The sequence below is a fragment of the Ranitomeya variabilis genome, chromosome 1, assembly GCF_051348905.1.
Source record: "Ranitomeya variabilis isolate aRanVar5 chromosome 1, aRanVar5.hap1, whole genome shotgun sequence".
In the NCBI taxonomy this organism is placed as follows: domain Eukaryota; kingdom Metazoa; phylum Chordata; class Amphibia; order Anura; family Dendrobatidae; genus Ranitomeya; species Ranitomeya variabilis.
Window position 1 is genome coordinate 1005224514 of NC_135232.1, and position 26991 is coordinate 1005251504.

Below are 26991 nucleotides of genomic sequence, written 5' to 3' on the forward strand. Positions count from 1 at the left end.
TCATGGATGGAATTTTCGTTGTACGCCAATGTCTAGGTATAACCATGCGGGCTGCCGTCAAGCAAAACCTCAGGAGACTACTTTTTTGTTTGGCTATTGGTCTCGGTAGCATGGACAAGATGGCCATGTGCGGAGTAAGATTTATATCCTCTCCTGATATTTCATTGTAAGTTGAGAATATTTCTCCCCAGAAACTCTTTATCCCTGGACACTGCCACCAAATATGGAACAAAGTTCCCCTTGCGTTCCCACAGCGCCAGCACCCATCCGCCACCGAGGGGAATATGGCATGCAACCTCACAGGTGCTATATTATTTAAACTTGTTACAGTCAGTAGTAAATATGATACAATACATCTTCAATATACAGTACAGTAAATATGGTGTCCAAAAGCTCAGGCCTAGATTCATGCATACAGTGGTATGTAAGTGGCAAGTTTGGTCACCCCTGGTAAAAATTACTGTTATTGTGAACAGGTAAGCTAACTGAAGATGAAATATTCTCTATAAGGCCTAAAGTTAAAGATAACACTTTTTCTTTGTATTTAAGAACAATTATATATATATGAGCCATCGTGATTACTCGCTAATCCCGCCCCCTACACAGTAGCTCCGCCCCCACCCCATTATTACACACAATCCCGCCCCCACCACATTACCACACACAATCCCGCCCCCACCACATTACCACACACAATCCCGCCCCCCACCACATTACCACACACAATCCCGCCCCCCACCACATTACCACACACAATCCCGCCCCGCACCACATTACCACACACAATCCCGCCCCCCACCACATTACCACACACAATCCCGCCCCGCACCACATTACCACACACAATCCCGCCCCCACCACATTACCACACACAATCCCGCCCCCCACCACATTACCACACACAATCCCAGCACCCACCACATTACCACACACAATCCCGCCCCCCCACCACACTACTACACATAATCCCACCCCCACCACATTACCACACATAATCCCACCCCACCACCACATTACCACACATAATCCCAGCCCCCACCACCACCACATTATCACACATAATCCCGCCCCCCACCACATTACCACACATAATCCCACCCCCTGTTAGGAGTCGAGTTCCCGCTGCTGCACAGGGGGAATCTCGAGCCGTGTCTGCTGCAGTCTCCCATTCTGCATCGGCCACAGTGGAGCCTGCTCAGCGGAGACGTCGGTCCCAGCGTCTCACTGAGTCTGATACTGTGCAAAGGGTTACTGCTGTCTCTCCAGGCTCTGCTATTGTACCCTGCACTGATCTGCGATGAGCAGGCTTTTCTGGGACTGCTTTGCACACACTGAGCATGCCCTGGGTAAGATCTCTCAGTGGAGATCAAGGGTCACATGCTCAGGTACTGCACCAACTTCCATTGGTCCTCCAGGAAGGTCCTGTACCTGATCAAGTTATGTGGCAGCCTTCCATTGGTCCTTCTTGGAAGGTCCTGTAGGTGCTGCAGCTACTGTATATAAGGTTCTCATGACTGCACGGCCATGCGCTAGTGTCAAATATGTACGAGCTCAGCGCCAATGTGGTCGTGTGTGTGGTCAGGGACCCGGCTGAAATAAGCCCCTAGAATGCTGGCACCTCCGATGAGGAGTTTTGTGTATGCAGTCAGGGACCCGGCTGAAATAAGCCCCTAGAATGCTGGCACCTCCGGCGAGGAGTTTATGTGTGAATTCAGGGCTGGCTAATAGCCGATAGAATTCCGGCTCCACATGAGAGGAGCTGCGTGTTGGTTGGACTGCATGACCACTGTCGGCTCTACACAATAGCTGTGTCCCCTGTGAGCTAAACAGGGCACAGTGTTCTCTTCACTACGGGCTCTGTGAAGTAACAGAGTTCGTTTATTCTAATTTCCTTCGCCGCCTTACTTAGCAGCAGGTTTTTTCCAGCATGGTGGATCCCGGGTTGCGAACGCGCCTATCCCATCTAATAAATATGTTCGGTGCGTTCCGCCAACCCTAACAGTACACTAGCGCCAGGATCTGGATAAGTAATGGCGGATGAACAGCGATTGCAGGGGTACATCCAGCTGCTGGAGGGCCGGTTGGCGTCTATTGAGTGTGCAACCTCGGCGGTGGATGTTACCGTAATAGCTGTTCAGGCTGCTAGTGTGGCTGCAGCAGCTTTACCCACTGCCACCTCTGTTCCGACTTTATCTCACCTCCCATTGCCTGAGAGATACTCTGGGGACAGTAAGTCCTGTATGGGTTTCGTGAGCCAGTGTGGTATACACCTCGAGCTCCTAGCTGCACGTTTTCCCACAGAGCGGGCAAAGGTGGTATTCATAATCTCTCTCCTGTCGGACAGAGTGTTGGAGTGGGCTACGCCGCTGTGGGAGCACAACGATCATGTGGTGCGGAGTGTTCCTCGGTTTCTGGACATTCTGAAACAGGTCTTTGTAGGACCTCAAGTCACCCATGATACAGTGCTCCAACTGCTGGCTTTGACTCAGGGTTCAACCATGGTCAGCAGGGGCATCGCTATCATGAGGCCACTTGAGTCAGCTGCTTCAGGCGGCGCCAGCTGCTGATAAAAAGGGGGGCGGCATCTGCGGGGAGCGTTCTCTCAGATGCCCACTTGTGCCTGTGTTTGGCCGCTCTTGTCTCCCTGACATCCTGTTATCTCCTGCTGTGCTGCCGCCCGCTTCATACTGTAAAATATGCACTGTGATTACTAGTTTGCGGTGGCTTTTACTCTCCAGGTTCAGCAACTCAGAGAGGGGAGGTGTCCTGCAGGAGAAGGACACTGGCCAATGAACGCTCTCACATCACTGACAGAAGAGCTGATTGGCCAGTGCTCCTGTCCTCCTGCATTGTGCCTCTATGAAGGGAAGAAGCGAGAGCCAGGAAATAAGATCAGAGAGGAGCCACCTGTGCTTGAAGATGCAGGAGAAGCAGCTCCAATCCACAAGGTGACAGATCCCCTGCTGGGCAATCCCTGCACAGAGAGTGGGTATGGGGCTCAGCTGCTGTGAGCAGGGGAAGCTACACATGTACACCAGCCCCCAGCCCTTAGCACAGAAGTGTGTGTGTGTGTGTGTGTGGGGAGGGGGTGTTGTGTGTGGGTTGTCTCTCTGTCATTGTGTCTTTCTGTGTGGTGTGTGAGTTGTGTCTGTGTGTGTCTGTATGGTCTGTCTGCGGGTTGCGTGTTTGTGTGTGGGTTGCGTGTCTGTGTGTGGGTTGCGTGTCTGTCTGCTTGTGTGTGGGTTGCATGTCTGTCTGCTTGTGTGTGGGTTGCGTGTCTGTGTGTGTCTGCTTGTGTGGGTTGTGTGTGTGTGTCTGCTTGTGTGTATGTCTGTGTGGGTTGCGTGTCTGTGTGGGTTGTGTCTTTCTGTGTGGGTTGTGTCTATGTGTGTGTCTGTGTATGGTCTGTCTGTGGGTTGCGTGTCTGTGTGGATTGCGTGTCTGTGTGTCTGCTTGTGTGTCTCTGTGTATGTGTCTGTGTGTGGGTTGCGTGTCTGCGTGTGTCTGTGTGGGTTACGTGTCTGTGTGTAGGTCGTGTCTATGTGTGTGGTCTGTGTGGGTTGCTTATCTGTGGGTTGCTTGTATGTTTATGGGTTGCGTCGTTGTGTGTCTGCTTGTGTGGGTTGCGTGTCTGTGTGGGTTGTTTGTGTGTAGGTTGTGTCTTTCTGTGTGGTGTGTAGGTTGCGTGTCTGTGTGGGCTGCATGTCTGTGTGTGGGTTGTCTCTGTCTTTCTGTGTGGTGTGTGGGTTGTGTCTGTGTATGTCTGCGTGTGTGTGGAATGTGTGTGTCTGTGTGTGTAGTTTGTGTCTCTGTGGTGTGTGGGTTGTTTCTGTTTGTGGGTTGTGTCTGTGGTGTGTCTGCCTGTGTGATGATTGTGTCTCTCTATGGTGTGTGGGTTGTGTCTGTCTATGTGGTGTGTCTGTTGTGTGTCAGTGTGGGTTGTGTCTCTGTTGACTGTGGGTTGTGTCTGCGTGTGTCTGCGTGTGTGTGTTGTATCTCTGTGTGTGGGGGGCTGTGTATGTTTGTGCGTTTAGATATCTTGTGAGAATACTGAGGTATGTATATACACTTGTCCTGCATGCATGTTCTGTGAATATGATGTGTACCGGCTGCTGTGCATCTGTTTACTAAGGACATGTATGATGTGTGTCTGTGACTGTATGATGTGTATGTAATGAACATGTGTTGTCCAGTACATGTGTGCTGTATATAATGTAATTTAACCCCTTCACCACCTTTGACGTTCATATACGTCAAAGGTTGTATCCTTGCCTTTGATATAATCTCGCACACTGGCAATATACTATATGGAGGACTATATGTAGCCAATTATACCATATGAAAGCAATTATAATATTTGGAGGGCTCTGTGGGGGGCATGATAATACTTGAAGGGCTATGAGAAGTGTTGAACGATACCGTCGGAAAGTATCGGCCGATACCGGCAAAGTATCGGATCTGATCCGATACCAATACAAGTGAATGGGACTCAAGTATCGGAAGGTATCCTGATGGTTCCCAGGGTCTGAAGGAGAGGAAACTCTCCTTCAGGCCCTGGGATCCATATTAATATGTAAAATAAAGAATTAAAATAAAAAATATTGATATACTCACCTCTCCGACGCAGCCTGGACCTTACCGCTGTGAACCGGCAGCCTTCTTTGCTTAAAATGAGCGCGTTTATGGCCTTCCATGACGTCACGGTTTCTGATTGGTCGCGTGCCGCTCATGTGACCACCACGCGACCAATCACAAGCCGTGACGTAATTCTCAGGTCCTAAATTCCTAATTCTAGGAATTTAGGACCTGAGAATTACGTCACGGCTTGTGATTGGTCGCGTGGCGGTCACATGGGTGGCCGCGACCAATCACAAACCGTGATGTCATCTAAGGCCCTGAACGCGCTCATTCTTAGGAAGGAAGGCTGCCGGAAAGAAGCCGAGGGTGAGTATATTCCTATTAGGTATATACTTACCCTCGGACGCGCCCTGCTTCTTTCCGGCAGCCTTACTTCTTAAGAATGAGCGCGTTCAGGGCCTTAGATGACGTCACAGCTTGTGATTGGTCGCGGCCGCCCATGTGACCGCCACGCGACCAATCACAAGCCGTGACGTAATTCTCAGGTCCTAAATTCCTAGAATTAGGAATCTAGGACCTGAGAATTACGTCACGGCTTGTGATTGGTCGCGTGGCGGTCACAATCAGAAGCTGTGACGTCATGGAAGGCCGTAAACGCGCTCATTTTAAGCAAAGAAGGCTGCCGGTTACCAGCGGTGATGTCCAGGGGCCTCCGGACAGGTGAGTATATCAATATTTTTTATTTTAATTCTTTATTTTACACATTAATGTTGTTTCGATACCGATTCCCGATACCACAAAAGTATCGGATCTCGGTATCGGAATTCCGATATTGCAAGTATCGGCCGATACCCGATACTTGCGGTTTCGGAATGCTCAACACTAGCTATGAGGAAGCCTTTATACTTTATGGAGGGCTGTTTTGGGGCCATTATACTGTATGTAGTTCTTTTGTACATTATGGAGGGCTGTGTGGGGCTCACAGCTGGGGATCATACTGTGGCGGGATAGTTGAGGGGGTACAGTAAAGTTTTCATACTGTGCGTGTGGATGAATCATTGTGGGGGATCATAGTGTTTGCGGGGCACCTTTGTTGGCATCATAGTTTATGGGGCAATGAAAGAGGAATCTGGGGGCTTCAATAGGAGGAAAATTACTTTGTAACGGCAGCAAAGTTGTGAGATACGTACCTATATGATCCAGACAATTTTTTTTCTTTGGAGGGGGGGATGCGGGAGCAATAACAGCTTGTGGTTTGGGGCCCCATGATCTTTTTGTATGCCCTGGTCCAGGATGCATTGTCCTTTTCACAAACATCTCTGCTGGAGGACAGATGGCCCATAACTTACACAGCATGTCCAATGCTGCCCCTCTGTACATATAGGCATTCAGCCATATTTTTCTTGAGTGTCGGTTGTGCTCGCTACCCTTCCCACTATCACATCCCTTACTCAACCCAATAGGAAGGCCCCTGCTATTAGCTCCGGACAGCCCCGTGTGCGGCGCTTGTGATTGGCTAAGCGTTTCGGGAGAAGGAGGCGTGATCTGTTTGGACATCTTTTTTCTATTTCTCTAAATTAAAACATCCACTATTGTCCTCATTTTTACAGTATAGATATAAATCTGTATGAACCAGATTTATTCCTACCGATTTAAACAAATTTACTATGGGGGGGCGCCGTTCTGCACTTTGCCTCAGGCAGCACAGAGGCTAGGTTCACCCCTGATGGTCAGCCATTTTGCTGTTCACTTCCGGACATTAGCGTCTGAGTTGGAATGGCCAGATAAAACCCTCATTCCCGTATTTTGGAGGGGGCTGGCTGACCATGAAGGACGCTTTGGCCACTAGGGAGATTCCCGCCACACTGGAGGAGCTCATAGCTGTATCAACTCGCATAGACCTTCGTTTTCACGAGCGAAGGTTGGAGCGAGCCCAGTGTAGGCAGAGGTTTCGGCTGGCTCCCACCTTCGCCAGACCTTTGGAATCTCCAGTCCAGGCGTCCGAGTCACATGAGGCCATAGAGGTGACACGAGCGGGATCCAAGTCCCAGTCCGCTCGTGCACTTAAGGTCTGTCATGTTTGCCGGCAGTCAGGACATCTTGCCTAGTGTCCTCAGCGGTCGGGGAAACGTCAGCGTCTAGTGGCAGTTGGAGTAGGTACACTAGACACGGCGACGTTTGCTTCTAAGTTGTCCTTCAAGGGGACAATTACCATAGGCCCATCCACTCTTATGGTAGAGCTATGCGTGGACTCTGGGGCGGAGGGTAATTTTATGTCATCCGCTTTCGCCCAGCGTCACGCAATACCCCTGGTGATGCTCGCCAAACCAGTAACCGTTCGAGTGGTAAATGGGTCGACACTACCCTCACAGATTACCCACCAAACCATCCCTTTCACTCTTTCTGTGTCTCCATCACATCAGGAGATTATCTCCCTATTAGTCATTCCTGGGGGAATTGATGAGGTCCTGTTGGGGATACCATGGCTACGCTATCATTCTCCTCATATAGAGTGGTCCTCAGGGAGAATTTTGGGATGGAGCAAATCCTGTGAGGGTAGATGTCAGAGGGAGTGCGTTCAGGTTGCTACTACAGAGGTACCCGCAGATCTTTCCTCTCTCCCCAAGCACTATTGGCCCTATGCGGACGTGTTCTCCAGAAGGGCTGTGGAGACCCTTCCGCTTCACCGCCCCTATGACTGTCCTATTGACCTCTTGCCTGGTGCTGAGCCTCTCCGGGGTCGAGTCTATCTGTTAACTCTCCCAGAGATGGAGGCAATGTCTCAGTACATCCAAGAGAATCTGGCAAGAGGATTCATTAGGAAGTCAGTGTCACCTGCAGGGGCTGGGTTGCTATCACCGTTAAGAACAAGTTCCCCAATACCCCTGATATCTGAGCTTTTTGATAGGCTATGGGGAGCAAGGGTATTTACAAAATTAGATCTGCGGGGTGCTTACAACCTGTTTTGCATCCGTGAGGGGGACGAATGGAAGACGGCTTTTAACACCAGGGATGGGCACTACGAATATCTGGTGATGCCCTTTGGGCTCTGTATGCCCCAGCCGTTTCCCAAGACTTTGTGGACGACATCTTCCAGGATATGCTCACCACCTCGGTCGTAGTCTATCTGGATGATATTCTCATCTACTCTCCAGATATTGACTCCCATCGGAGAGATGTTCGCAAAGTCTTCGACCTCTTACGGGCAAACTCCCTCTACGCCAAGTTGGAGAAGTGTGTGTTTGAGCAGGAGTCCTTGCCTTTCCTTGGTTATATCATCTCTGTCCAGGGTTCTGCTATGGATCCTGCCAAGCTACAGGCAGTGATGGACTGGTAGGAACCCCATTCACTTAAAGCGGTGCAGCGCTTTATGGGGTTCATTAATTACTATCGTCAGTTCATCCCACACTTCTCAACTTTGGTAGCTCCCTTGGTTGCCCTCACCAAGAAGGGAGCAAATCCCAAGTTGTGGTCAGAGGATGTCTCCAAGGCCTTTCTCTCGGTTAAGTCACACTTTGCTAGCGCTCCCATTCTACATCGCCCCGATGTAGATAATCCATTTATCATGGAGGTGGATGCCTCATCCGTTGGTGCTGGAGCAGTCCTTTTCCAAAAGGATGTTCAAGGTCAGAAGCATCCATGCTTCTTCTTCTCCAAGACCTTCACACCGGCGGAGAGGAATTATTCCATCGGGGACAGGGAGTTGCTAGCCATGAAGTTGGCTTTCTCAGAGTGGAGACATCTCTTGGAGGGAGCTCGCTTTCCCTTCCAGGTTTTCACTGACCACAAAAACTTGGTATATCTACAGACGGCCCAGCGGCTGAATTCTCACCAGGATAGATGGTCCCTGTTCTTCTCCCGGTTTCATTTTACTCTTCATTTTCTCTCCGGGGAGAAGAACATTCACGCTGACGCTCTCTCCCGCTCTGTAGTGTCATCTGAGGAGAAGGAGCCTCGGCTTATTGTCCCTTCTGAGAGCCTGAGAACTGTAGCTCCGGTTTCGCTAGAGTCTGTGCCCCCGGGCAAGACTTTCGTGCCAGCGAATTTGCGACCGGAGGTTCTCTCTTGGGCTCACTCGTCCAGAGTGGGTGGGCATTTTGGGACCAAAAAGACATCCGAGCTTTTGGCGAGAACGTACTGGTGGCCTCATATGGCCCGTGATGTCAGGGACTATATTCGGGAGTGCGTTTCCTGCGCCCAGAATTGGTCTCCTCGGCAACGGCCTGCTGGGTTGCTTTACCCCCTACCGGTGGCAGACAGGCCTTGGGAAATGGTCGGGATGGACTTCGTGGTGGGCTTACCCAAGTCGCATAGCTACACCGTTATCTGGGTTGTCACCGATCATTTCTCTAAGATGGTGCACTTGGTGCCGCTTCCACGGTTACCTTCTGCACGGGCCTTGGCGGCGTTATTCATAAAGCACATTTTCCATTTACATGGAATGCCTGATAAAATTGTCAGCGACCGGGGTCCCCAGTTCACATCTCGGTTTTGGAGAGAGCTCTGCCGTTTACTCAGCAGAGAGTTGAATCTCTCCTCTGCACACCATCCCGAGACAAAAGGGTTGGTAGAGAGGACCAACCAGACTCTGGTGACATACTTGCGACATTTTGTCTCTGCTAGGCAGGATGATAGGGCATCTTTGCTATCTTGGGCAGAATTTGCCTTGAACAATGCCGTAGCCGATTCCACTGGGCAGACTCCTTTTCTCCTTAATTACGGCCAGCATCCGCGTGTCCCCGTGCCCATGCCCGTGTCATCCACCGATTCTAGGGTGTCAGACTGGGCGGTGGAGGCACGTGACATCTGGGACCGCACACAGGATGCCATCCGGGCCTCCAAAGAGAGAATGAGGGTTTCTGCTGATACACACTGGCGCCCCGCTCTGACCTTTGCTCCTGGCGACTTAGTGTGGCTCTCCGCCCGTAACTTCAGGCTGCGAGTTGAGTCCACTAAGTTTGCGCCTCACTACATTGGCCCGTTCAAGGTTCTGGAACAGGTCAACCCTGTGGTCTACCGTTTGGCTGTGCCTCCACGCCTTGGTATCACCGACACTTTTCACGTTTCCCTCTTAAAGCCCGTTCATTTGTCCCGGTTTTCTGAGTCATCTGCCGGGACATCGGGTTCATCCTCGGATGAGTTTGAGGTGAATGCTATCATGGGGTGCAAGGTGGTATGTGGCAAGAAATTTTATCTGGTGGACTGGAAGGGTCACGGTCCAGAAGATAGAACCTGTGAACCTGTGGAGCACATTCGGGCTCCGCTGCTCATTGCAGCTTTTGAGCGTAGCGAGGCTCAAGGAGGGGGGCCCTAGGGGGGGGGTAATGTTAGGAGTCGAGTTCCCGCTGCTGCACAGGGGGAATCTCGAGCCGTGTCTGCTGCGGTCTCCCATTCTGCATCAGCCGCAGTGGAGCCTGCTCAGCGGAGACGTCGGTCCCAGCGTCTCACTGAGTCTGATACTGTGCAAAGGGTTACTGCTGTCTCTCCAGGCTCTGCTATTGTACCCTGCACTGATCTGCGGTAAGTAGGCTTTTCTGGGACTAAATCCTGCTTTGCACACACTGAGCATGCCCAGGGTAAGATCTCTCAGTGGAGATCAAGGGTCACATGCTCAGGTACTGCAGCAACTTCCATTGGTCCTCCAGGAAGGTCCTGTACCTGATCAAGTTCTGTGGCAGCCTTCCATTGGTCCTTCTTGGAAGGTCCTGTAGGTGCTGCAGCTATATAAGGTTCTCATGACCTCATGGCCATGCGCTGGTGTCAAATATGTACGAGCTCAGCGCCAGTGTGGTCGTGTGTGTGGTGGTCAGGGACCCGGCTGAAATAAGCCCCTAGAATGCTGGCACCTCTGGCGAGGAGTTTTGTGTATGCAGTCAGGGACCCGGCTGAAATAAGCCCCTAGAATGCTGGCACCTCTGGCGAGGAGTTTATGTGTGAATTCAGGGCTGGCTAATAGCCGATAGAATTCCGGCTCCACATGAGAGGAGCTGCGTGTTGGTTGGACTGCATGACCACTGTCGGCTCTACACAATAGCTGTGTCCCCTGTGAGCTAAACAGGGCACAGCGCTCTCTTTACTATGGGCTCTGTGAAGTAACAGAGTTCGTTTATTCTAATTTGCTTCACCGCCTTACTTAGCAGCAGGTTCTTTCCTGCACGGAACACACCTATCCCATCTAATAAATATATTCGGTGCGTTCCGCCAACCCTAACACCCCCTCACCACATTACCACACATAATCCCACCCCCATCACATTACCACACATTCCCGCCCCCAACACATTACCACACATAATCCCACCCCCCACCATATTCCCACACATAATCCCGCCCCCCACATTACCACACGAGGCTCTGTCCCCACACATTACCATACGAGGCTCCGTCTTCACACATTACCACATGAGGCTCTGTCCCCACACATTACCATACGAGGCTCCGTCCTCACATATTACCACATGAGGCTCTGTCCCCACACATTACCATACGAGGCTCCGTCCTTCCACATTACCACACGAGGCTCCGTCCCCACACATTACCAAACGAGGCTCCGTCCTCACATATTACCACACGAGGCTCCGTCCTCACACATTACCACATGAGGCTGCATCCCCACACATTACCACATGAGGCTCTGTCCCCACACATTACCACACGAATCCAGTTTGCTTTTGATTTTACACTGTGAATAAAATGTATTAGTATTATTCAGATTTTTAATTATTATTATTGTTATTAACTTCATTTTAAGTTAATTTACCACCTGGGTAAGCGCTATTGAATGTTGTCATTATTTACTTTAGTTTAATCACTAGCGGCGTTAATTAGATAGCAATGAGCATGCCGAGCGTTAGCTGGCTGGAAACAGCTAGTATATATATATATATATATATATATATATATATATAGATATATATATATATACTCAGCAGCACCCTGCATCTCCTCTCTGGTCTCAGTCTACCACCCTACCCGTGCCCTCCGCTCTGCTAATGACCTCAGGTTAGCATCCTCAATAATCAGAACCTCCCACTCCCGTCTCCAAGACTTTACACGTGCAGCGCCGATTCTTTGGAATGCACTACCTAGGTTAATACGATTAATCCCCAATTCCCACAGTTTTAAGGGTGCCCTAAAAACTCATTTGTTCAGACTGGCCTACCGCCTCAACACATTAACCTAACTATCCCTGTGTGGCCTATTAAAAAAAACAAAAAAAAACATAATCAGGTTCCTCGCATCATGTTCTCATACACTTTATGCAGTTATTAGCCCTCTGTGTCTGTACTGCTACATACTTAGGCAGTTAACTGTTTCATGCAGCTTTACGTGAACACCCGAGCCTTACACTATGGCTGGTCCAAATAACTAGAGCAATTGTTACCATCCACCTCTCGTGTCTCCCATTTTCCTCATAGTTTGTAAGCTTGCGAGCAGGGTCCTCATTCCTCCTGGTATCTGTTTTGAACTGTGATTTCTGTTATGCTGTAATGTCTATTGTCTGTACAAGTCCCCTCTATAAGTTGTAAAGCGCTGCGGAATATGTTGGCGCTATATAAATAAAAATTATTATTATTATTATTACATATATATATTTATATTTATACTTTTGGACTTTTTGCTCCAATTTTCTTATGTTTGATGCCAGATCAGCTTTGCAGGTTGGAGCCTTGTCATGGACCATTTTCTTCAACTTCCACCAAAGATTTTCAATTGGATTGAGATCCGGACTATTTGCAGGCCATGACATTGACCTTATGTGTCTTTTTTCAAGGAATGTTTTCACAGTTTTTGCTCTATGGCAGGATGCATTATCATCTTGAAAAATGATTTCATCATCCCCAAACATCCTTTCAATTGATGGGATAAGAAAAGTGTCCACAATATCAACATAAACTTGTGCATTTATTGAAGTTGTAATGACAGCCGTCTCCCCATTGCCTTTACCTGACATGCAGCCCCATATCATCAATGACTGTGGAAATTTGCATGTTCTCTTCAGGCAGTCATCTTAATAAATCTCATTGGAATGGCATAAAAAAAAAGTTCCAGCATCATCACCTTGCCCAATGCAGATTCTTGATTCATCACTGAATATGACTTTCATCCAGTCATCCACAGTCCACGATTGCTTTTCCTTAGCCCATTGTAATGTAACCTTGCTTTTTTCTGTTTAAGTCTTAAAGATTGCTTTCGTTTAGCTTTTCTGTATGTAAATCATATTTCCTTTAGGCGGTTTCTTACAGTTCGGTCACAGACGTTGACTCCAGTTTCCACCCATTCGTTCCTCATTTGTTTTGTTGTGCATTTCCTGTTTTGGAGACATATTGCTTTAAGTTTCTGGTCTTGATGCTTTGATGTCTTCCTTGGTCTACCAGTATGTTTGTCTTTAACAGCCTTCCCATGTTGTTTGTATTTGGTCCAGATTTTAGACACTGCTGACTGTGAACAACCAACATCTTTTGCAACATTGCGTGATGATTTACCCTCTTTTAAGAGTTTGCCAATCATCTCCTTTGTTTCAATTGACATCTCTCCTGTTGGAGCCATGATTCATGTCAGTCCACTTGGTGCAACAGCTCTCCAAAGTGTGATCACTCCTTTTTAGATGCAGACTAATGAGCAGATCTAATTTGATGCAGGTGTTATTTTTGGGTATGAAAATTTACAGGGTGATTCCATAATTTTTTCCTCAGAATTGAGTGATTCCATAATTTTTCCCCTATGCTTGGTTAAAAAAAGTAACCATTACTGACTACCACATTTTTTGTTCTTGATTTCTTTTAGAGTTTCTTAAAGTGAGAAAGTTGCCATTTGAAATGACTTTAGTTTTGTGCCATGTCAGTGATCTGCTTTTTTTCTACAAAATTAAACAACTGAATGAACATCCTCCAAGGCCGGTGATTCCATAATATTTGCCAGGGGTTGTTGTCCTGTGTACAAATTCTCCCACCTGAACTGTGGATCTCTTCAGCACCTCCAGAATGACCATGGGGCTCTAATTAGTGTTCTCTTTACTTGGGATAGCAATTTAGTTGAACGGCCATATCTGAGTAGGTTTGCAGTTGTGCAATACTCCTTCCATTTTTGGACGATTGAGTGAACAGTGCTATGTGAGAGTTTGAGCTATTCTTTATAGACTAACCCTGCTTTACTCTTCTTATCAGCTTTATCCCTAAACTGTCTAGTGTGTTCCATGGTTTTCCATGGTTTTCATGAGGTTGTTTGATCCCTTATGATCTCAAACAAGTCTCTGAGGTCTTCACAGTTATAGTTATACTAAGAATAAATTACACACAGGTGGATTCGATTTACTAATTATGTGACTTCAGGAGGCAATTGGCCACTCAGGATTTTATTTGGGGTATAACACAACAGGGGGCTAAATACAAATGCACATCACAATTTTCAAATTTATGCTTAATGTACCCACTTAATGGCCTTTTCTTTTACCGTAAAAACATACTCCCCCTTTACTCCAAACTGTAGACTGATTTCCAGAATGAGTTGCCTCACCCAACAGCATAGATTCCTCACATAACTCACACCCGGTTTCCACTGGCCTCGGACCTCCGTACATTGGGGTGTCTCTTTATGTCTCTGGCAAAGATGGCGATCCACCCGGATAGCCAGAGACATGACCACCTCAAGGGAAACTGGGGTCTCATACAGGGCTAAGGCATCCATAACCCTTACAGATAATCCTTGACAGACCTACGGAGCGCACGGTCATTCCACTTAGTGTCAGTGGACCTCCTCCGGAACTTGAGCAATGCTCCTCCGCTGGCCAGTCTATCTGTTGAAGTTGACGTAGTGTGGACTCAGCCAGGGAAACGCTGTTGGGGTCGTCGTATATATGACCCAGTGTCCGAAAAAATTCCTCCAACCTTCTGGAGCAACTGGGAATCAGATGGGAGAGAGAATGCCCATGCTTGGGGGTCATCCTGAAGGAAAGAAATTATTATCCACACCCATTGCTCCTCAGTTCTTGAGGAGCAAGGACCTAACCTAAACCATAGTTTACAGGCCTCCCTGAAATCAACAAATTTGTCATGCTCCCCAAAGAACCTGTTAGGCAAAGCAATCTTGGGCTCCACTATAGGTTGCCTGGCAGTTATGGTCCCCAAACCGGATGTGTTAGGGTGCTGCAATATGACAGTGTATCGATCTGCCACCTCCAGGCTGAGCTGCTGCAGTTGCCCTATCAGAGCAGTGATAGCATCCATAATGGATCAAAAAATGATTTTGGTCAGAGCTAATATCACAACTCTGTTGTCAGGTGTCCCGGGACCTTCCTTGTCCTTCCTTCCTTGTCCCTAATTCTAGGGGCACCCTAGTTCACCCTCTTTCCCAGCCACGTACCTTACCTTAGCTCCTGAATCTTCCCTCAGTCTGTACCATTTCCCTACCCAGGGAAGACAGGGAAGTAGTAGTGTATAGTGATGAGTAGGGTTGAGCGAAACGGATCGGTAATTTTCATAAGTTGCCGACTTTTGGCAAAGTCGGGTTTCATGAAACCCAACCCGATCCCAGTGTGGGATCGGCCATGCGGTACGCGATCTTCGCGCCAAAGTCGCGTTTCAATGACGCGAAAAGCGCCATTTCTCAGCCAATGAAGGTGCACGCAGAGTGTGGGCAGCGTGATGACATAGGTCCTGGTCCCCACCATCTTAGAGAAGGGCATTGCAGTGATTGGCTTGCTTTCTGCGGCATCACAGGGGCTATAAAGGGGCGTTCCCGCCGACCGCCATCTTACTGCTGCTGATCTGAGCGTAGGGAGAGGATGCTGCCGCTTCGTTAGAAGCAGGGATAGCGTTAGGCAGGGTAAATTAACCCCCAAACCGCTTGTGCTGTAGCGATTTACACTGTCTAACACCACCTTTTCTTTTTGGGACAGTGGAGGCTCGATTTCTGTGCAACAGCTCTGTAGGTTATAAGGCTCCCTGATAGCTGCGTTGCTGTGTGTACGCCGCTGTGCAAACCAACTGCTTTTTTCAAAGCACAAATCCTGTTGCTCCTTCCTTTCTGCACAGCTATCTTGTTTGTTTGTCCACACTTTTTACTTTTGTGTGCAGCAGTCCTTTTTATTGCTGCCTGACATACTTTTCTGAGATAACTGTAGGGAGATAGTAATTGTAGTATAGTCCCTTTTTTTTTTGGTTATATCTCTTCAAGCCACTTTTTGCCACAGAAAATATACTCTAATACAGTGGCCCAGATTTCTTCACAATTCTCCCAGAAAAAAAAATTAAAGTGGGAGATTAAGATTAGCAAATCTGCATTAGTGCCAGTCCTGTGTGTGGCCTCTTTTTTTTTCTGCCACAGAAAACCTACTGTGTAGCAGTGGGCCTGATTTCTTCACAATTCTCCCAGAAAAAAAAATAAAAGTGGGAGATTAAGATTGGCAAATCTGCATTAGTGCCAGTCCTGTGTGTGGCCTCTTTTTTTTTTTTCTGCCACAGAAAACCTACTGTGTAACAGTAGGCCTGATTTCTTCACAAGTCTCCCAAAAAAAAAAGTAAAAGTGGGAGATTAAGATTGGCAAATCTGCATTAGTGCCAGTCCTGTGTGTGGCCTCTTTTTTTTTTTTCCTGCCACAGAAAACCTACTGTGTAGCAGTAGGCCTGATTTCTTCACAATTCTCCCAGAAAAAAAAGTAAAAGTGGGAGATTAAGATTGGCAAATCTGCATTAGTGCCAGTCCTGTGTGTGGCCTCTTTTTTTTTTGTCTGCCACAGAAAACCTACTGTGTAACAGTGGGCCTGATTTCTTCACAATTCTCCCAGAAAAAAAATTAAAGTGGGAGATTAAGATTGGCAAATCTGCATTAGTGCCAGTCCTGTGTGTGGCCTCTTTTTTTTTTTTCTGCCACAGAAAACCTACTGTGTAGCAGTAGGCCTGATTTCTTCACAATTCTCCCAGAAAAAAAAGTAAAAGTGGGAGATTAAGATTGGCAAATCTGCATTAGTGCCAGTCCTGTGTGTGGCCTCTTTTTTTTTTCTGCCACAGAAAACCTACTGTGTAGCAGTAGGCCTGATTTCTTCACAATTCTCCCAGAAAAAAAAGTAAAAGTGGGAGATTAAGATTGGCAAATCTGCATTAGTGCCAGTCCTGTGTGTGGCCTCTTTTTTTTTTTTCTGCCACAGAAAACCTACTGTGTAACAGTAGGCCTGATTTCTTCACAATTCTCCCAGAAAAAAAAGTAAAAGTGGGAGATTAAGATTGGCAAATCTGCATTAGTGCCAGTCCTGTGTGTGGCCTCTTTTTTTTTTTTTCTGCCACAGAAAACCTACTGTGTAGCAGTAGGCCTGATTTCTTCACAATTCTCCCAGAAAAAAAATTAAAAGTGGGAGATTAAGATTGGCAAATCTGCATTAGTGCCAGTCCTGTGTGTGGCCTCTTTTTTTTTTGTCTGCCACAGAAAACCTACTGTGTAACAGTGGGCCTGATTTCTTCACAATTCTCCCAGAAAAAAAAATAAAAGTGGGAGATTAAGATTGGCAAATCTGCATTAGTGCCAGTCCTGTGTGTGGCATCTGTCTTTGTTTTTCTGCCACAGAAAACCTACTGAATAACAGTGGGCCAGATTAAATCACTTGTCTCACATATTCCCCAAAAAAATTAAAATAAAGGCAGAATAATCTTGCCAAACCTGTGCAACTGTGCGAGTGCTGTCTGTGGTTTCTGTCAGTCATTTTGTGCCACAGGAACTATACCGTGATATAGTGGGCCTGATTCAATCCCTTGTCTCCCATATCAAAAAAAAGAGGGACATTTCTATTGCCAGTGTTTTTATCTGCGTCACTCCTGTTAGTGCCATATCTGCCAGCCTCTTTCTGCCAATCAAACTGTCTAGTGTAATACAGTGGGCCTGATTTTTCACTGCATTCTCCCACACATAAAGAGGGACATTTCTATTGCCAGTGTTTTTATCTGCATCACTCCTGTTAGTGCCATATCTGCCAGCCTCTTTCTGCCAATCAAACTGTCTAGTGTAATACAGTGGGCCTGAATTTTCACTCCATTCTCCCACACATAAAAAAGGGAGATTTACATTCACAACAAGTTCACGCACACCTTGTACCTGGTTTTACAGGACCACATAACGGTTGTTAGTTTGGTAACATTTTTCCAACAATGAGTAAGTCTGGTGGAAGAGGTCGTGGCCGTGGGCGTTCATTGTCAGCTGGTAATGATGGTAGTGGTGGTGGTCGTGGAGCATCAGGTGGTCGTGGGAAAAGCAATATAGCCTCGAAGGCTCCCTTTTCTGGGAGTAGGAAAACCCCTTTTGAAGCCGGAGCAGCAGGAACAAGTATTGGCTTTCATTGCTGACTCTGCCTCTAGCTATTTCGCCTCCTCCTCGGAAAGTGCCAGTCGTCAGAGCAGTGCGTCGTCAGTGGATGCTCCCGGTCAGGAACAAGTCGCTTCCTTGTGTCCTTCACCCAGAACAACAGTGAAGGATGCGTCAGGCGACACAACTGGTTACTAGGGTTGAGCGACTTTCATTTTTTTAAGATCGAGTAGGGTTTTGGGAAACCCGATTTTGTCCAGAGTCGAGTCGAGTGCAGTCGGCCGATTATCGCTAAAAGTCGGGGATCGACCGAAACACGAAACCCAATGCAAGTCAATGGGGAAGCATAGTCGGCAGTGAGTGGAGGCCAGGAAAACACCTACAGTGCCCATTTTAATGCCAAAAACATCCATTCTTGTTTCTGAAGCTTGCCAATCTTAATTAACTGTATAATAATAGTTGGGCATAGGGAATTGGGGGAAAGTTGTGGGGGGAGTAGGGCTGGCTCAAGTTTTTCGTGGGCCCAGGAAATGCGGACTACGTCACGGCGGTGTTGCAGGGAAAGGTAAGTATTTAAAAGTTGCAAGTGCTGTGATCCTGAGCAAGCAGGGGGGGCCCACTCGTTCGCATTGCCACTGGCACAGGGCCCCTCAAAGTACGGCGGTGTGTTTGCATGGCGGGGGCGCCTCCCACCAGCAGCGACACTTTTGCGTACTCTGAGGGGCCCTGTGCCAGTGACGTCGCCAACGAGTATGCCCCCCCACCTGATGAAGGAACCTGCACTTTCATCTGCACCTTCCTCTTTGTCCCTGTGTAAGGTGGTATAACATGCGGGAAGGGGAACCTTACTTTCAGCAGGGTCAGATTCTGGCTGTGTAGAGTACAAGGGGAATGTAGTGGTCTAGGTCAATGTACCAGCAGACTCATTTAGCAGTGGCTGGGCAATGGGCAGGATGAGGAGGAAACAGATATAGGGCCAAAGAATAAAGTAGGCTACATGCAGTTCAAAATTGGTAACAGGACTAAACAGGCGGCATTGCTTTGTTCAGTGGAGTAGCAAACCCAAGAGCAGCAGACACTGTTTCAAGGGCCTAACCACACTAGTAGGCCAAATGCAGTTTAATATCTGATAGTATAGGGCGAAAGCCAGAATGTGGAAGCTCAGCTTTGTTCAGTTGAGGACAACACCAGGGAGGGGCAGACACCTTTAGTAGGCCGGAAAAGCCTATTGCATTTTTTAAAATGGTAATTTGGAGCAGAAGGTTGAAGCTCAGCTTTATTTAGTTGAGGGCAACACCAGGGAGGGGCAGAAGCCGTTAGTAGGCCCTAACCACCATTTTTTTTTTTTAAAACCACTTAATGAGAGCCGGAAGGTTGAAGCTCAGCTTTATTTAGTTGAGGACAACACCAGGCAGGGGCACACAGACAGACACCTTTAGTAGGCCGGAAAAGCCTATTGCATTTTTTAAAATGGTAATTTGGAGCAGAAGGTTGAAGCTCAGCTTTATTTAGTTGAGGACAACACCAGGCAGGGGCACACAGACAGACACCTTTAGTAGGCCGGAAAAGCCTATTGCATTTTTTAAAATGGTAATTTGGAGCAGAAGGTTGAAGCTCAGCTTTATTTAGTTGAGGGCAACACCAGGGAGGGGCAGAAGCCGTTAGTAGGCCCTAACCACCATTTTTTTTGTTTTAAAACCACTTAATGAGAGCCGGAAGGTTGAAGCTCAGCTTTATTTAGTTGAGGACAACACCAGGCAGGGGCACACAGACAGACACCTTTAGTAGGCCGGAAAAGCCTATTGCATTTTTTAAAATGGTAATTTGGAGCAGAAGGTTGAAGCTCAGCTTTATTTAGTTGAGGGCAACACCAGGGAGGGGCAGAAGCCGTTAGTAGGCCCTAACCACCATTTTTTTTTTTTAAAACCACTTAATGAGAGCCGGAAGGTTGAAGCTCAGCTTTATTTAGTTGAGGACAACACCAGGCAGGGGCACACAGACAGACACCTTTAGTAGGCCGGAAAAGCCTATTGCATTTTTTAAAATGGTAATTTGGAGCAGAAGGTTGAAGCTCAGCTTTATTTAGTTGAGGGCAACACCAGGGAGGGGCAGAAGCCGTTAGTAGGCCCTAACCAAAGTTGAAGGCCAAATGCAGTTTAATTTCTGATACTATAGGCCAAAAGCCAGAAGGTGGAAGCTCCGATTTAGACAGTGGAGGACAATTTGAATTAGGGACTGCAGACAGACTTAGTAGGCTGTCCCCTGTGGACCATGCATCCACCACATTAACCCATTGCGCCGTAATGGACACGTAATCTTCCGTGGCCATGCCTACAGGTCCATGCGTCTGTTGTCAGGTGCACCTTTGTACTCACAGATTGCCAGAGTGCATGGACAATGCGGTCTTCTACATGCTGGTGGAGGGTTGGGATGGCTTTTCTCGCAAAAGAAGTGTCGACTGGTTAGCTTGTAGCGTGGTACAGCGTAGTCCATCATGGCCTTATTAATAGTAAATAAAATATATAACTAGGCTCTATGAACTTTTAAATAGGTTCCAGGGGTACACGGGCAGCATTGGTGTGGTCAGTGGAGGAGTATTGCAAGTAGGGGCTGCAGACAGGCTATCAAAGGCCTAAAATAACAAACAGTAGGCAGTCATGGCAGTTTTACATCGGTTACATGGATACACAGGCAGGCACTCCAGGCAGCATTGTGGTCAGTGGAGGAGTATTGCAAGTAGGGGCCGCAGACAGGCTATCAAAGGCCTAAAATAACAAACAATAGGCTCATTGCAGTTTTACAGCGGTTACATGGATAGACGGGCAGGCAGCTTGGTGGTGAGTGGAGGAGTATTTAAAGTAGGGACCGCAGACAGGCTATCAAAGGCCTAACATAACAAACAATAGGCTCATTGCAGTTTTACAGCGGTTACATGGATACACGGGCAGGCAGCTTGGTGGTCAGTGGAGGAGTATTTAAAGTAGGGACCGCAGACAGGCTTCAAAGGCCTAACATAAGAAAATGGGCTGGCTGTAGGCACTTTATAATTGGTTCCAGGGGTACACGGGCAGCAGTGGTCTGGCCAGTGGAGGACTAGTGGAAGGAGGGACCGCAGACAGGCTTCAAAGGCCTAACATAAAAAAATGGGCTGGCTGTAGGCACTTTATAATTGGTTCCAGGGGTACACGGGCAGCAGTGGTCTGGTCAGTGGAGGACTAGTGGAAGGAGGGACCGCAGACAGGCTTCAAAGGCCTAAAATAACAAACAATAGGCTCATGGCAGTTTTACAGCGGTTACATGGATACACGGGCAGGCAGCTTGGTGGTCAGTGGAGGAGTATTTAAAGTAGGGACCGCAGACAGGCTTCAAAGGCCTAACATAAGAAAATGGGCTGGCTGTAGGCACTTTATAATTGGTTCCAGGGGTACACGGGCAGCAGTGGTCTGGTCAGTGGAGGACTAGTGGAAGGAGGGACCGCAGACAGGCTTCAAAGGCCTAAAATAACAAACAATAGGCTCATGGCAGTTTTACAGCGGTTACATGGATACACGGGCAGGCAGCTTGGTGGTCAGTGGAGGAGTATTTAAAGTAGGGACCGCAGACAGGCTTCAAAGGCCTAACATAACAAACAATAGGCTCATGGCAGTTTTACAGCGGTTACATGGATACACGGGCAGGCAGCTTGGTGGTCAGTGGAGGAGTATTTAAAGTAGGGACCGCAGACAGGCTTCAAAGGCCTAACATAAGAAAATGGGCTGGCTGTAGGCACTTTATAATTGGTTCCAGGGGTACACGGGCAGCAGTGGTCTGGCCAGTGGAGGACTAGTGGAAGGAGGGACCGCAGACAGGCTTCAAAGGCCTAACATAAAAAAATGGGCTGGCTGTAGGCACTTTATAATTGGTTCCAGGGGTACACGGGCAGCAGTGGTCTGGTCAGTGGAGGACTAGTGGAAGGAGGGACCGCAGACAGGCTTCAAAGGCCTAAAATAACAAACAATAGGCTCATGGCAGTTTTACAGCGGTTACATGGATACACGGGCAGGCAGCTTGGTGGTCAGTGGAGGAGTATTTAAAGTAGGGACCGCAGACAGGCTTCAAAGGCCTAACATAAGAAAATGGGCTGGCTGTAGGCACTTTATAATTGGTTCCAGGGGTACACGGGCAGCAGTGGTCTGGTCAGTGGAGGACTAGTGGAAGGAGGGACCGCAGACAGGCTTCAAAGGCCTAAAATAACAAACAATAGGCTCATGGCAGTTTTACAGCGGTTACATGGATACACGGGCAGGCAGCTTGGTGGTCAGTGGAGGAGTATTTAAAGTAGGGACCGCAGACAGGCTTCAAAGGCCTAACATAACAAACAATAGGCTCATGGCAGTTTTACAGCGGTTACATGGATACACGGGCAGGCAGCTTGGTGGTCAGTGGAGGAGTATTTAAAGTAGGGACCGCAGACAGGCTTCAAAGGCCTAAAATAACAAACAATAGGCTCATGGCAGTTTTACAGCGGTTACATGGATACACGGGCAGGCAGCTTGGTGGTCAGTGGAGGAGTATTTAAAGTAGGGACCGCAGACAGGCTTAAAAGGCCTAACATAAGAAAATGGGCTGGCTGTAGGCACTTTATAATTGGTTCCAGGGGTACACGGGCAGCAGTGGTCTGGTCAGTGGAGGACTAGTGGAAGGAGGGACCGCAGACAGGCTTCAAAGGCCTAAAATAACAAACAATAGGCTCATGGCAGTTTTACAGCGGTTACATAGATACACGGGCAGGCAGCTTGGTGGTCAGTGGAGGAGTATTTAAAGTAGGGACCGCAGACAGGATTCAAAGGCCTAACATAACAAACAATAGGCTCATGGCAGTTTTACAGCGGTTACATGGATACACGGGCAGGCAGCTTGGTGGTCAGTGGAGGAGTATTTAAAGTAGGGACCGCAGACAGGCTTCAAAGGCCTAACATAAGAAAATGGGCTGGCTGTAGGCACTTTATAATTGGTTCCAGGGGTACACGGGCAGCAGTGGTCTGGCCAGTGGAGGACTAGTGGAAGGAGGGACCGCAGACAGGCTTCAAAGGCCTAACATAAAAAAATGGGCTGGCTGTAGGCACTTTATAATTGGTTCCAGGGGTACACGGGCAGCAGTGGTCTGGTCAGTGGAGGACTAGTGGAAGGAGGGACCGCAGACAGGCTTCAAAGGCCTAAAATAACAAACAATAGGCTCATGGCAGTTTTACAGCGGTTACATGGATACACGGGCAGCTTGGTGGTGAGTGGAGGAGTAGTGCAAGGAGTGTCTGTCCAAGTACTCCCAAAATATAAATAGATGTTAATGTCTCGCAAAACAACCAAAACAAAAAAAAAGGTGGCATACTTAGGTACAGGGGTGGGCTCATCTGCTGAGTTTCTGACATAGTAATTTGGCAGTAACTATTTAATGGTGCCAATATAGGACACAGACACAGACTACTTTAAGTTGCATCGTAGATGTCTACAAATTTGTATTGTCAGTGCCAGACATTGAATGATGTCAGCGAATAGACTAAAGATTGGTGGAGCTGTGCGACATAATTTTGCATGTGGTAGAGCACATTTTGAGCTGGGGTAGGGGGGAACTCTCTAGAGGCCGGCGGGACCGCCCCAGGGCCCCTCATGTTACAACGATGTGTCTGACGTTGGGTGTGCACCACCACCGCCAGAGACACTACATTGTACTATGAGGGACCCAGTAGCAATGCCGTCAACCAAAAGCGAGCACACCCACCTCTTCAGACAAACAGCAGTCTCACGGGTGCTTGCGCCAAGTCGCGATACCACGGCCCCGTGTGGGGAGTTTGGCCATTTAGGGAGGTGTAAACATGTCGTATGCTGTACAATCAGCTGCAGCAAATTAGACATTAGAAAAGTAATTCACAGGCAAGAGCCTTTCATAGGAAAGCTAGGTGTCGGCCGGGCAAGGTGGGGCAAAAGATTTCGAAATCCAGTTGTGGTTCATTTTAATGAATGTTAGATCGTCAACATTTTGGGTAGCCAGACGAGTCCTTTTTTCGGTTAATATTGAACCTGCAGCACTGAATACTCTTTCTGATAGGACACTTGCTGCCGGGCAAGCAAGCTCCTGCAATGCATATTCTGCCAATTCTGGCCAGGTGTCTAATTTGGAGGCCCAGTAATCAAATGGGAATGACGGTTGAGGGAGAACATCGATAAGGGATGAAAAATAGTTAGTAACCATACTGGACAAATGTTGTCTCCTGTCACTTTCAATTGATGCAGCAGTACCTGTCCTGTCTGCGGTCATAGCAAAATCACTCCACAACCTGGTCAGAAAACCCCTCTGTCCAACGCCACTTCTGATGTGTGCACCCCTAACACTCCTAGTCTGCTGCCCCCTGGAGCTCGTGTGAGAACGATCACGTGCGCTGTGTGCTGGGAATGCCTGAAGCAAACGGTCAACAAGAGTTGATTGTTTGGTTGCTAATATTAGTTCCAAGTTCTCATGTGGCATAATATTTTGCAATTTGCCTTTATAGCGTGGATCAAGGAGGCAGGCCAACCAGTAATCGTCATCGTTCATCATTTTCGTAATGCGTGTGTCCCTTTTTAGGATACGTAAGGCATAATCCGCCATGTGGGCCAAAGTTCCAGTTGTCAAATCTCCGGTTGTGATTGGTTGAGGGGCAGTTGCAGGCAAATCTACGTCACTTGTGTCCCTCAAAAAACCAGAACCCGGCCGTGACACGCAACCAATTTCCTGTGCCCCCGGGAAAGGTTCGGCATTAAAAATATACTCATCCCCATCATCCTCCTCGTCCTCCACCTCCTCTTCGCCCGCTACCTCGTCCTGTACACTGCCCTGACCAGACAATGGCTGACTGTCATCAAGGCTTTCCTCTTCCTCTGGTGCAGACGCCTGCTCCTTTATGTGCGTCAAACTTTGCATCAGCAGACGCATTAGGGGGATGCTCATGCTTATTACGGCGTTGTCTGCACTAACCAGCCGTGTGCATTCCTCAAAACACTGAAGGACTTGACACATGTCTTGTATCTTAGACCACTGCACACCTGACAACTCCATGTCTGCCATCCTACTGCCTGCCCGTGTATCCTCCCACAAATAAATAACAGCACGCCTCTGTTCGCACAGTCTCTGAAGCATGTGCAGTGTTGAGTTCCACCTTGTTGCAACGTCTATGATTAGGCGATGCTGGGGAAGGTTCAAAGACCGCTGATAGGTCTGCATACGGCTGGCGTGTACAGGCGAACGTCGGATATGTGAGCAAAGTGCACGCACTTTGAGGAGCAGGTCGGAGAACCCAGGATAAGTTTTCAATAAGCACTGCACCACCAGGTTTAAGGTGTGAGCCAGGCAAGGAATGTGTTTCAGTTGGGAAAGGGAGATGGCAGCCATGAAATTCCTTCCGTTATCACTCACTACCTTGCCTGCCTCAAGATCTACTGTGCCCAGCCACGACTGTGTTTCTTGTTGCAAGAACTCGGACAGAACTTCCGCGGTGTGTCTGTTGTCGCCCAAGCACTTCATAGCCAATACAGCCTGCTGACGCTTGGCAGTAGCTGGCCCATAATGGGACAACTGGTGTGCAACAGTGTCATCTGCCGATGGAGTGGTTGGCAGACTGCGTTCTGTGGAAGAGCTGTAGCTTCTGCAGGAGGACGAGGAGGAGGAGGAGGAGGGGGTGCGAACGCCTACAGCCAACTGTTTCCTAGACCGTGGGCTAGGCACAACTGTCCCTAAATTGATGTCGCCTGTGGACCCTGCATCCACCACATTCACCCAGTGTGCCGTGATGGACACATAACGTCCCTGGCCATGCCTACTGGTCCATGCATCTGTAGTCAGGTGCACCTTTGTACTCACAGATTGCCTGAGTGCATGGACGATGCGCTGTTTAACATGCTGGTGCAGGGCTGGGATGGCTTTTCTGGAAAAAAAGTGTCGACTGGGTAGCTCGTATCGTGGTTCAGCGTACTCCATCAGGGCTTTGAAAGCTTCGCTTTCAACTAACCGGTAGGGCATCATCTCTAACGAGATTAGTCTAGCTATGTGGGCGTTAAAACACTGTGTACGCGGATGCGAGGATAAGTACTTCCTTTTTCTAACCAGAGTCTCATGTAGGGTGAGCTGGACTGGAGAGCTGGAGATCGTGGAACTTTCGGGTGTGCCGGTGTACATGGCAGACTGAGAGACGGTTGGAGACGGTATTGTTTCCGCCGGTGCCCTAGATGCAATATTTCCTCCTACAAAACTGGTGATTCCCTGACCCTGACTGCTTTTGGCTGGCAAAGAAACCAGCACAGATACTGCCGGTGGTGCGGAAAATGGTGGCCTTACAGTGACGGAAGGGATGTTGCGTTGCTGACTAGCTTCATTGGCCGAGGGTGCTACAACCTTGAGGGACGTTTGGTAGTTAGTCCAGGCTTGAAAATGCATGGTGGTTAAGTGTCTATGCATGCAACTAGTATTTAGACTTTTCAGATTCTGACCTCTGCTTAAGCTAGTTGAACATTTTTGACAGATGACTTTGCGCTGATCAGTTGGATGTTGTTTAAAAAAATGCCAGACTGCACTCTTCCTAGACTCGGATCCCTTTTCAGGGATTGCAGACTGAGCTTTAACCGGATGGCAACGCTGTGCTCCAACAGGTTTTGGCTTTGACACGCGTTTTGGGCCAGATACGGGCCCGGCAGATGGAACCTGTTGCGATGTTGATGCCTGCTGCGGCCCCTCCTCCACCTCCGCTTCTGAACTACTGCCGCCTGCACCCTGTTCCCCCAATGGCTGCCAATCGGGGTCAATAACTGGGTCATCTATTACCTCCTCTTCGAGCTCGTGTGCAACTTCGTCTGTGTCACTGTGTCGGTCGGTGGTATAGCGTTCGTGGCGGGGCAACATAGTCTCATCAGGGTCTGATTGTGGATCTGTACCCTGAGAGGGCAATGTGGTGGTCTGAGTCAAAGGAGCAGCATAGTACTCTGGCTGTGGCTGTGCATCAGTGCACTCCATGTCAGAATATACTTGTAATGGGCATGGCCTGTTAAATGTTTCACTTTCTAAGCCAGGGACGGTATGTGTAAAGAGCTCCATGGAGTGACCCGTTGTGTCGCCTG